The sequence below is a fragment of the Lagopus muta genome, chromosome 7, assembly GCF_023343835.1.
Source record: "Lagopus muta isolate bLagMut1 chromosome 7, bLagMut1 primary, whole genome shotgun sequence".
In the NCBI taxonomy this organism is placed as follows: Eukaryota; Metazoa; Chordata; class Aves; order Galliformes; family Phasianidae; genus Lagopus; species Lagopus muta.
Genome location: NC_064439.1, coordinates 8,914,485 through 8,926,608, shown reverse-complemented (window position 1 = coordinate 8,926,608; position 12,124 = coordinate 8,914,485). Strand labels below are relative to the sequence as shown.

At 42.2% G+C, this 12,124-nt stretch overlaps 1 long non-coding RNA gene across 4 annotated transcripts in view; it reads left to right on the top strand.

Annotated features, from left to right (window-relative positions):
- The first annotated feature begins 464 nt into the window (after positions 1–464).
- Positions 465–12,124, top strand: part of LOC125695960 (uncharacterized) — a 34,154-nt gene continuing 22,494 nt past the window's right edge. The window contains exons 1-5 of one of the 4 annotated variants that reach the window (XR_007378122.1): positions 465–575; positions 666–1,088; positions 2,612–2,801; positions 4,411–4,589; positions 5,162–10,413. This is a non-coding gene — a long non-coding RNA (uncharacterized LOC125695960). Of the gene's footprint in view, positions 576–665; positions 1,089–2,611; positions 4,590–5,161; positions 10,414–12,124 lie in introns of those variants that run through there. The other 3 variants (XR_007378124.1, XR_007378123.1, XR_007378121.1) reach the window with 3 other exon arrangements.

Sequence of the window (12,124 nt, the reverse complement as noted above, 5' to 3'; positions counted from 1 at the left end):
GGGGAATCTAATACCCCAGCGGGTCACATAGTTCAGTGAAAATCCTACAAGCTTTTCCTGAACAAATAACAGTCAGTGACCTCTGGCCCCATCTTTGCATAAGAATTAACATCAGCGCTCGGGAGTCTCTGCTGTGACTGGTGACTACGCAAACGCCAGATTCTTATTTAAAACTGATATTATTTTTTCTTATTTTTTTTTTAAATATATATATTTTTAAGAACCCGGTAGAAAAGGAGGGCCTTGCAGCTCATCTGCATTACAGATGAGGCCTCTTGGAGAAAATCAAGCATCCATAATTCATTACATGTTTCCTGCAGGGCCTGGAGACGGCCGAGGCCCTAGCAACAGAGTCATAGCAACAGCGGCCGGCTCCAGCCAATCAGCAGGCAGCTTTCTGATGCTGCTCAGCCAATCCGAGGGGGCGGCAGAGACGGAGACGCCGTCGCCCATCGGGCAGCGCCGCGCAGACGCGTGGCGGTGCGGTTAGTGGTTCGCCCAGCTGGGAGGGGTGGGCTGGTTTGTTGTGTGGAATTGCGGTGCTTTTGGGAAGTCTGTCCGACCAATCCTTAACAGTACGGTGGGAATGAGTGTGAAGTAAAAGGTGGGGTGAGTTTTGATTCGTGGGAGGTGGAATAGTGATTTTTTTTTCTTTTTAATTGTAGGTAAGAATGCATATTCTGAAGCATTCCTACCTTGAGGATGAGTTCTGTGAGGGAAAAGGCTGTGTGTGTGCCCAGCACAACACCTGTGCAAATCTCTTAATAAAGATTTCTAACTGCAGGTGCCTAACTCAAAAAAAAACAATGTTTTGTGTTCCACTGCTCTCTTCAAAGCAGAAATAACCTGCTCTAATTCGCACTCCACCGCTGCAAGATCTGCTTCTGAAAGGATCGCCTTGAAAAACTGGTATTTTTTCCCTAAGCTGCACCTTACAACATTAATCACCACTCAGCGGAGTTGCCCTTCCACGCTAATAGCTCGTCGTGCCTCCTGTGACACTGCCGTTGTTCTGCAGTGACACAGAACAAAGAGAAAATGAAGGAAGTGGGGACGAGGAGTTGGAGGAAACAGAAAGGCGGTGTGGTGTAAGTTGCAATGGAAGTGCAGAAAGCATCGAGCCTTCCCACACACGGCTCATTTGTGGAGTTGTGTTAAGTGTTGGAAAGTCATAGTGCTGTTACCTGCACACAAATGTGTAATTTCCTTTAGTGAGGAGGAAAGGTGCTGGGTTTTGTTTGGATTAAATAAGTGTACTGTAAATAGGAAAGCTGCTTGATCCCCGAAGGCAAGAATTGCGGCTTATTGCAGCCATCGTGTTCTCTAAAATAATTTATTTTCTCTCTGAATGGCATAAGGAAATACTTCTCTTGAAATATTCGTATTTAACTGAAATTTTAAAATACTCTGTGTCCATTTATATGCAGCTACAGAGGTTTATAAATCCTGGTATAAAACTGTATCTGTTTTCGTTTATCTTTTGGGAAAATGAAAAGCAATCATTTATCCAAACCTGAACATTGCACTTGAAGCCACGATACTGCAGGTTATCTAAGCAAGCGTTTCCCTCAACCCAAAAGCCAATCCCAAATTCCACTCTAATGCGTATGTTGCTCAGATAGTGAAAGCTGAGATTAGAAGATTTGCTATTGATGCTTCAAAGTACATTTTGGGACCCAGTGCCCCATATTGAACTTTAACAGATGATGCATAAATTGACTAAAGCCATGAAGGCTCCCAGAGGAAGATTGAAAAATACATTCCAATCTATCCTCGTATATTTTATAAAATGTTGGAAACAACCTGCTTTGTCAAAGCCTGCTGAGATGCTACGGATGAAAAAATATCATATCCCCAACTTTTTGCATCTGTCAGATGGCTGGAAAGACTTCTTTAGGATTCATTTCTTTCAGTGAATTAGTAGGACTAAGTACTATGTTTTCTGTTTAAAAGTGGCTGGTTTTCCCTTGTTTGAAGAGAAGCCACGTAAAATTTTTTGTAGCAGTATTTTGCAGCATTTAAACCTGAAATAAAAATGTTTGTTTTACCTTAAGGAAACAACAACACTTAGTCACAATGAGTCTGAAAACGTAATTACTGGTTGTAAATTAAAATTCTTTTTTTTTCCCTTGGCGAGTAGGATCAATTTAGCGATTTCATATTTTACTTGCAATTAGACACAAATGGAAATTTGAACATCAGGCCTGTGACTGTTCATTAAAATCATTTAATGAACCCTGTGGTCTGCATAGTTAAAAATAAGAAATTGCCTTCCAGGATGGTTGAGTTGTCCCATACCTTTTTCCTTAACTTTGACAGATTCAGTGTAAGGCTGGAGGCTCACTCTGAAAGGCACAGTGTTCTCTAATGAGCTGTTACAATCACACAACTTAAGCTAATGAATTTCTTATCCTCTTATGTGGATAAAAGTTTCTGGTAGAAGTCAAAAGATCTCAGCTTTTTAAGTGGATTTGTGCTTTGCATTTGGGGAGGGAGGGAAGGAAAGGGTACTACAAAGACCGAAATTCATTGTGATTCTTAACAAGAAGCACCATGTGGCAATAACTTCCTCAATGAAACCATTACCATTAAAGAATCCTTGTGTGCTCAGTTTGAAGTGTGCAACGCTACAAAGCAGAGCAGCGGATCCATGGGCACGCGTGGGAAAAGGAGTCGTGGTCAGATGAGTCCATCGGGGCTATTCAGGAGAGAGGATACCCTTCCCACTGACATCTGTGAATGACTCCATGTGTGGACAGGGAAGCTCACTGCTGTGCAGAGGACCCACACCCCACAACAAAGTAAGTAGAATAATACATCACTTCTACTTACAAAGGCAAAATCCTCATCTAATGCAGTGATGAATGGCATCTCTCCTCAGCTCCACAGTGCTGAGGTGCTGTAGAAATAATGCTGCACATTTTTCAGAGATTCCAAAGCGTTTTGCAGCCATTCACTGACCAAGCTTCAGGTCGTCAGAGAGATACGTTTCACCTGAGGGATGAAAACTGTTTTGTTTCACACTTCAGTGCTACTGCCTCTGTGGAGATGATGCATTATCTCAGGGGCTGGATGGGAAAGCCCTGAATGATTTCAGTACACTGACTTGGGCAGAGTGTAATCACAGTACCAGGGGTCAACAAGCCTTAAAAGAAGTCACTCTGACTCTGCAGAAATAGGAAGGAGGAGAAAAGAAGTCTTGACGACAATTTGTTCTCCTGTAAATGGTCTTGGACTTCATCAAGGGGAGCTTTGAGTCTTGCTAATTTTTTGCAAGGCTCTGGGTACAAATTAATTTACACTGACAAATTAGTTTCTTTCCTCAACCACTCTTGGGAGCACATAGAAAGTCCATGCATATTTTTGTGAGCAGCTTGCCATTCCTGTCAGTTAAAACAGTGAAGGCTGAATGCCTTTACAATGTGAAAGTGAATTTTCTGCTGTGTTTTTAGGGCTAGGCTCTTGTTCCAATGTAAGCAGAAATACATTGCTTATTTCCCATGGCTTTGCTTTAATGGTGGCAAAGACAAGATTCTGGACTTCAGTGCAAACTGCAGGGCTATTCTCTAAAGTAATTTGGCCCTAGGATGTGAAAGAATCAGATCATCTGTAAAAACAAATCCCTTGACAAGAGATCTCAATTCTGTATTAGCTTCTTAAAGACCTTCCCAGAGACTGATGTAAAGACGGAAGCCTGGCCACGGCAAGAGCCAAAGCACAAGAAATTCACTCCTGACACTTGCACTGATTTCAGGATATTTGGATCAGACTGTTACGGGCTATCTTGCAGTAATTCAAACTGCAAACAACACAGAACTTGAATTTTCTGGTGTATTTCATTGTTCCTTGCTTTCTCACAGCAATTCACAGGAGTTGATCCCCAGACTTAGGGCTGCTGTGTACGTGGAGGTCAGCAGGAATCTCGCTATGAATTTGCAACACTGCCACCACAGCCTCCAAGTGGTTCCAAACCTACACTGCAACATTTCCCTTTTATTTGGACTTTAAAGCTTTGCTTGACCAATGCCTCAGCAGCCTCCCTGAAAATTCTTCAGAAAAGAAAACTAGGAACGGCCCTTTTGTTATTGTCCTTTTCCAAAAGGGGCCAAGGTAGTGACTTGTGAGCTCCCTCATACAAAGAGAAGAGAGGGAAAAAAGAAATAATCTCCCTACCCCCCATGTGCCAGAGAAAGCAGGCGCGCCGGAGAGGCTGTGCATACGCTGCGAGAGCAAGGCTAGGGCAGGGGCTGACCTCCGGCTGCCTATCCACCACAAAAGAGACCGTGGCATTGACACAGCCTGACTGTTCTCCTTCGAAGGGGATGGATTGAGAGGAAGTGACCCTTACTGCCCCGCTTCTGCGGGGGACCTTGTGAATAACTGTTGCTGTTCTCTTCCTTCCTTCCTCAGGCAGGTCAGAGAAATTAACGCTGAGAACACTCTCTCTTAGTTGGTTGTTGGAGCAAGAAAAAACACTTTTTCCTTGAAATGGATGAGCAAGGACTGTAGAGGTGCTAACTTTTTGCTGTTTCTGTCTTGGGAAACATGGAATGATTCCCAGACTGATCCACAGTGTTCACAGATGACAGGTTAGCGGGCAGTGGCACTGGCTCTGAATGTTTGTCTGGCTTTGTTTTCCAAGGAGACCTATAGAACAATCCATGCAGCTCAGTTCCTAAGAATTAGGAGCAGGCTTTATCCATTGAGAGATTCAGAGCTCTCAGAGCTCACCATCTAATGGCATCTGAAAAGTTTCTACTGAAACCCAGGCCACAGAGGAGATTAAAGAGGATCCTGGGGGCTGTAGGATGGAGAAAGCCAATCTGGGAATTGAAAGGAAGCAGAAGCTGCTAGGCCCACTTCTCAGCAGTGCCAGCATCTTTGCCCATCCCTTCTGAAGTTCACGGAGTGCCAAACCTTGCATTCGAGGACAGCCCTAAATAGGTTGGCGCTTGCAGGTGCCCAAACTACTTCATATCTCTTTGCTGTTGAGGGGCCATAGGTAAAGCACGTGGACTCAGTTGCTCCCCTTTCTCTTCAAAGGACTTTTAAATGTCTCTCAGCTGCACTTGGGGGTGAGTCAGGGAGGGAGGGAATGACCTTTGGATTCTCCCTCTAGAGGGAACCTGAGAAAATGACCTTTTGGCCCTTTTCTCCGCAGGGGCTCAGGAGAGGTCGGAGGGAATGACTCTTGGTCCAATCTCACTCTCCACAGGGGCTAAGGAAAAAAGAGAGAGAGTGAATGAACTCCAGGAGTATGCGATCGCAGGAATTTTTGTCTTCTTCTGAAAAGGGGGCATGTTTATTTTGTAGCCCTGGTAAGAAAAATAACCTGCCACTGAGAAAAAAGCACATCCATTTAAGGCAAGAATGAGCTTCAACTCAGTGACCTAGAAATCAAGGCAGAAAGTAAAAGCTAATAAATAAATAAGTAAATAAAATAATCAGGGATGTTGCACAAAATCAAGGGTTGCCCTCTGAAGAGGTGTAATCAAGGCTCTGAGCCATCAGTTATAATGGTTTTGATTAAAGAAAGCTGTGCAGAAGTAATCTACTTTATTTTTAAATGGCCTGATTTTCCCTCACTACTCTCTTGGAGACGGAACCTAGAACAACTTGAAGGAGGACATAAAATGTTCATTGAAAATAGGCAGGTGATAAGGTATGCATTCAATAAAAAAACTCACATCTTTTAAAGTTACTTTTGGGTTTCGATGGCATGCATTAAAATTGGCTGAAAAAAGCAATGCCTTAGTAAATAAAAACATGAAAGACTTCCAAATCCTGGCTGATCAAGCCACGCGGTTCCTTTCTGCAAACTTGATGCCCGTTCACAATGTTGAGCTTCATCACTTATTTCCAGTGTAGCTGAAATGCTAAAGTCTGAAATTCTTCGGTTCCTGCATAGGGTCAGACTTGTTGTCTTTGCTTGATAAATATCGACAAATAGTAGAAAAGAACCTCAGAAGAATCACAGCTAGGGTGGGAGGGGAGGGAGGTTTACATTTTCTTCCTCAAGAAGGTCAGATGTTTATTCAAGCCTATCCAAGCCTTCTGAACAGATTTTTGTGCTGGAAATCTCATGAGAGCAGCATTTCCTGGAGAGTGGAAGGAATATCTGTCTTCGGAACAGCCATCTGCAAAGTGTCATGCTGGTTTTGAGTCTGACAGTGCAAAAGGCTTACTGAAATACCAGGTGCAGAAATGTAGCCTATTTCTTAAAAGGTTGTTGGAGTAAAGTGAGCTGAGTTCTTGTGGCAGCAGAAATAAAGCATGCGGTATTTACTGCCCATTACTGCTCTGCGCAGCGCTGAATTCCTCCCACGTGACTTCCATGTTGGAAAAGGGATGTCCTTGTACCTTTATCTGGGTGAGTCAACTTGCATTTTTATACTCACGGTATTTTTTAGAAGAACTTCAAAACGTTATTATCAGTGCTTGGCTCGTTCTCACTTTATTTTTCAAGTTAGTTAAAATAGCCTATGTAAAATAGTAGAGTATGGAAAAACATGGGGAGGCCAAAATGTCTACCAAGTGAGCAACTTTGATTCAGTAAGTTGCATGTTTCAGTGGATCCAATCACTATTCAAAACAGGTTGTCTGTCTTCACATGGGAACGGCCTCATGTTTTAGTCAGAGATGCTTGTGTGCCTTTGGTTTCATTTTGATGCCTCTTTGTGCTTCAGGCTCGTGGCCACATCTTTTCCACATTCCAAGCTTGGCATAAGGATTACCAGTCACAGAAAGAAGTATGTTTTCATGAGAAACTCATTGTGTAATGTAGCCTTGTAAAAAGTGTCAATAGCACATTTACAGTGCAGCAGAGCCGCTTAAAGCTGAGTGTCTTAACACTCATTTATGGAAGATGGCTGTAAAGATGAGCACAGGCAAGATTTAGATGTCTTCTTTGCAAAGGTAAGCAATAGCATTAGGCAGTGTCTGCAGACACAGCTCCCTGTGCAAGGACTAGGAGCTGGAAATACTGCTCTCTCTATAAAATACAGGAATCCAGACAAACCTGCAAATTCAGAATTTTGTAGAGGCTTGGGAATTATCTTTGTCCACAACGAATGGGCAAAAGCTTACTGCATCCTCTAATCCCAACTTATAATTAACATTTGATTTCCAAAAGCGTGGCAATCTTGTGTTCTTTTCAGTAACAGCATGTGTTCTATATTCATAGGAAATCAAAGTTGTACGCTGTTTACATTTCAGCAGCATGCTTCAGAAAATAAATTTAGCCATTCAAGGCTGAGGTACTTTTAAATAATATTAATAAAATGAGAAAGTCGTGGGATGGAGGACCAAATGGAGATACATTGTCACCTGCTGTAATTACTTTCTTAATATGCCATCTGTTGCCTTAGGTTCTAGGGTCAGGAAGTGAAATAAGCAATGGTCTAAAATAATGCTGATTAAGCTGTTTGTGAGTAATAATATGATGGCACTCTTGGCCCTCGCCTGTACCTGCGTCATTTGTTTCCCAGAGTGAGACTTGCTCTCCCCAAGTACCTGAGAGCATCCTAGCCAGCAGCCCTGCAGGACTTTTCCTGCTGGGAGGAATAAGGGCAGGGTCAGTGGTTGTAAGTTCTGACAGCTCCATGCAGCCTTTCAGGCTGACACCAAGAACATTTTCCCCTTTAAATAATCAGCTGTTGGAGAATTATCATGGAATTGTTCTTTGTTTACTCCACCCTGGTTGTTGGGTAGCTTGTGTGACTCCATGCACCAAAGCAAATGACTGAAAAATCCAGAACAGGAAACTTTTGATATGTGAGCAGGAAACGCTTATGTTCATGTAGGCCTTCCTTTGCTTGACCATGCATGTGTATTTTCTTAGGGGGAAAAGTACCCTGCTTTCCCGCTAAAGCCTGTTGTATATGAATGTATGCAAGTAAGAAGCAGAGCAGAGCAAAGTACATTTGAATCTAAAAATGTATGTGAAAATACACATGCATGCATTGCATATCAAGACTATATCCCACTGGCTCCCTTTGGCATAAACAGTGTGTGCCTGAATTGTCCTTTAGAAGAAAAGCTACTCCTTTAACCATGTAGAGAATGCTAGACAAAATTGGATTTATGCAGAGGAAGGACAACTTCTTTGTCATTTCCAGATAGGAGTTGTTTACATAGCAGTTGCAAGATGTGCAAAGCAGAAAAAAAAGTCATCCCTGAAGATGCAGAGTCGCTTAAAGCAAACAAATTCCTCACACAAATTATGACACTGATGCAATATAATGTACAGAACAAATGCTCACACTCATTAAAGATGGAGAGGGAGCCTGGTGTGTCACCTGCAGAGCTAGGAGTTGCGTTCAGTTTACGGTTCTCCTCTTGGGTGGTGAGCTAGCCTGGTCAGTTCATGTGAACTCTTCACAAGCTGCATGGATTTCCCTGGATCTCACAATACACATAGGTGAAATGCTGTGAATCCACTGAAGTTTTGCCACTGAGGAATAAAAAACACATTTAGTTTGTTATTGTTAAGTGAAAGAAGGCAATATATGACTGAAATCCGTGTCTTTGAAATCGGCGAACTTCTTTCTCTTAATTGTGGTGAGTCATGATTATAAGTGTATGTGCACGTGTGTAAATGTTATGGAAAAAAAACCAGAAAGATGGCTGGAATCAGACTTATGGTTGTATGTTAACTCTATTCTATGTATGCTGAGATACAGCTACAACCATTAGATTCGATTGTACTTTTATCCCCACAGTTGGCTGCCGTGCCTTTGGGGAGTGTTTTTGTGTCAAAATACCACCAAGCAAAGTGTGTTTGCTGAAACTGCAACACCTTTTGTATGTATTATGGCACATACTAAAACAAGGGGAGGGGGATTCAGTGACACATACTGATTAATTGGTTAACAGGAGCTTCCTCATACTCATTACAGCTATTCAGCCATATCACTTTCTAAATCTGAAGACACAATTTTATCTGAAAGCCCATATGGCTTATCAGGAAACTGTGCATATAGAAAATTACCACAATCCTGAACCAAGATAATATTTATCTAATAGACCATAACAGCTTGGAAAGAGTCAATATGGTCTCTCATTTGAGCATGCATTTTGCTATGCATTCTACCTATACAAACACAAGTCATTTACATTGCAAGCTATCTGCCTGGTAAATCCATTTTTAGGTAATTCTTGTAACAGTAGATATTTTTTTATGAGAGATTATAAAGATCGCTTGAATGTATTGTAGCTCATGTAATAATTTGGAGATGACTGAGTATTTGCCTGATAGATTGTAATGGACTCTGATGGAGCTGTTGGCTTTTATCAGCTAAACCCATATTTTGGTATGTAAGCAAATTTGAAAGAGCAAAATATTTGCCGAACAATCAGCCAGACTGCTGTGTCTGACTTGCAGCACCCTGCCTGCTCTGAGTCACCAGGTTGACAGAGGTGCAGCCTGTCTGCTGCCAGGGCCCAGGTCTGGCACAAATGAGCCATTACTGTAAATTCTGTCTCATCCCTTCCGCTCAGAGAAATCAAGAAGTATGAAGAGCACCTTGCTGGCAGTTAATGGCTGAGTTGGAAGTGAAGTCACCTAATCCCACAGAGAACGTCCTCTAGTGAAGTCATGCTTACTCTGAAAGTCCTGGGTGGGTCCTGGCTTTGTGTTTGGAGGTCCTTTGACATTGGAGTTAAATAGGTTCTTCCCCTCTCTCCATGTTTTGTATTCTGTTTTCCCTCTGCTGGAAAATGAAGGAGAATAAAGAGACGAATGGCAAGAAAAGAGTCAGCATTTGAATGGAAAAGGAAAATTAGCAAGAAGATATTGTCTAGGATGTATTTCAGTATTTTCATATTGTTCAAAGTGAAAGATCGGAGTGTTATCGAAGAACATAGAGGTTTTTGTGATCCCTCCTGAGGAAGAACTGCTCAGAATCACAGAGTGGCCCCTTGGCATAATCTCTGAGAGCCTACACTAACAGGGATGAAAGTGTCTGTCCTTTTCACTGAATGCAGAGGGACCCCACGTGGCTGGTGAATACTATGTGCCTGACTCCTACACCATTCAAGTCACAGGAGTTGAAAACTGCTTTTTCACCAAATCCTCTCACTGAAGAAAAATGGAAAAACAGCCAGGTAACAGCAGCCTTTCCATTAGTTTTCCATAGGTTATAGAAGCAAGTTTCACCACGCATCAAGGTTCAGAGTTTTAAGTAAAATAACTGTGTTTATGCCATCTCCCAAGTCTTTCAGTGGCATTTCCAGAAGAGGCAGGTGGTGTGGATGCTGAGTGCAATAGGGAGGGACTTACTCTCTTGGAATCACACAGAAAGTGCGGAACTTGTGTACCAGAGTTTTGGTAGGTCCTAATGTAACAGTTCATAAACAGATTTGTAATGATTACAATCGTGAGACATTTATGCAGTCAGCCACAGAATGCTAAAATAAAATTTCTGTTAAATCATGTTTGCTAAAACGCGGTTTTCCATCAGATCTCTTTTCTCAAGGAGTATCAGTAAAATGGCAGCTGTCACAGTGCCAATGAGATGGTATAATGGAAGATAGATAGAACTTAATATCCTTAAACATGCATTTAGATTTGATGGTTGAGGACTTGTCATCAGCAGAACAGGCATCGAGATCCCAAATCCTTCCTACTAGCTAAATAAACCAACACAGTCTGTGTTCCATTAGAAGTATGGAAGGAGCACTCTAGGTATGAAGATGTCAGATTCCCGCCACAGAGGCTGCACTAATCACTGCAGCTTTGCTTAATTTTTTTAAGAAAAGGACTGGGGAGGAGCCTACAGAAAATAAATGGAATATTTCTGCCCTTGCATGTCTTGCAGAGTGAATGAAGAGTGAAAGTGAGATTCCCCCCACTGTCCCCTGCTTGTGTGATGTACTGTGAAGGTACGTAGGAAGCCTCAAACCTGTTAATATGTATTCTGCATAGTGGGTAAGTGCTGTATTTAATTTCCATTGAAACAGTGCTTCTCTCTGAGGCTTCCTACATACCTTCATATCTCGTCCATCCCCTATCAACCTTGCTCCTTCCTCACTTCCCGCTGCATCACGTCAGTCACAGCTGTGTCCCAGCAGTACTTCTGACCCAATCCCACATCCCACTGCTTCCTGTTGCAGTCTTTGTGTCTTCTTGGGATTTCGTCTTAGAAAAATATTTAAGAATATACACATTTAATTACAAAATAAATCTAAGGTCCCAGTCTCCCGGTTGGTTATGTGCCTCAGTTTCCCCATTACTGCTGGGGGAGATGCCATTAACTCACATCACAGTTGCACGATGAGCTCCCACACATGCACATAACGTCCTTGGGAAAATGCCATTGACTTCTCCAAAGGATTGAATTGCCTCGCTTTAATTTTAAATGGTTTCGTTCATCACCTCCAACGTTCTTTCCTTACAGAGCGTGTCCATGTGTGATTTTATTATGGGTAAAGTCAGAACGCACTAGGAAAGTTCCTGAATGACAAAATGTAGCACTCCAAATGTAGCACTGGAGTTTAATTATATTTGTATGCCCACTCCTGCTTCAGTGACTCTTTCAGAGGTTGCCACTCGCAGCTGCAGCTAAGGGGGCATGTCTTAAGGTGACAGATTGAAAATACATATTGAAGAAGTAGAAGTACATCTACTTTTCCACTTCTCCTTTGTTTCTGCCACTCGCTCACCAATGTCAAAATCACACACTTGCAATTTAAACCCCAATATGCATCGTTACGGCAATTCAAAACTGAAAAGTATTGCTCACATTCCTCCCTCACCTTTCACAGAATTTCACACTTCTTCTTCCTTCTTGCCCACCTTCATTCCTCCCATACCATCCCCTAGTGATGCTCTTCCTTGGCTATGTCTGTGCCACCCCAGCAGCATTGCTTTCACCACAGCGTTGTGACCTAGGTCTAAGCCGGCAGCTATAAAAGCTTTCAATCCAAATCCAAATTTGTGATAAAAATCAATACTTTCCTCAAAAGATTCTGTTGAGTCTTAGATTTGTATCACTTGTGTATTCACCTGCAGAATTTGGAGTTCCCTCAATACTGTAAATCTCTCAGAGTTTAAGGCACTCACCCTAGCAGGGCCAATGTTTCTTGGCTTACATTTTTAAATCTGTTTGCTTCAGCCACATTTGTG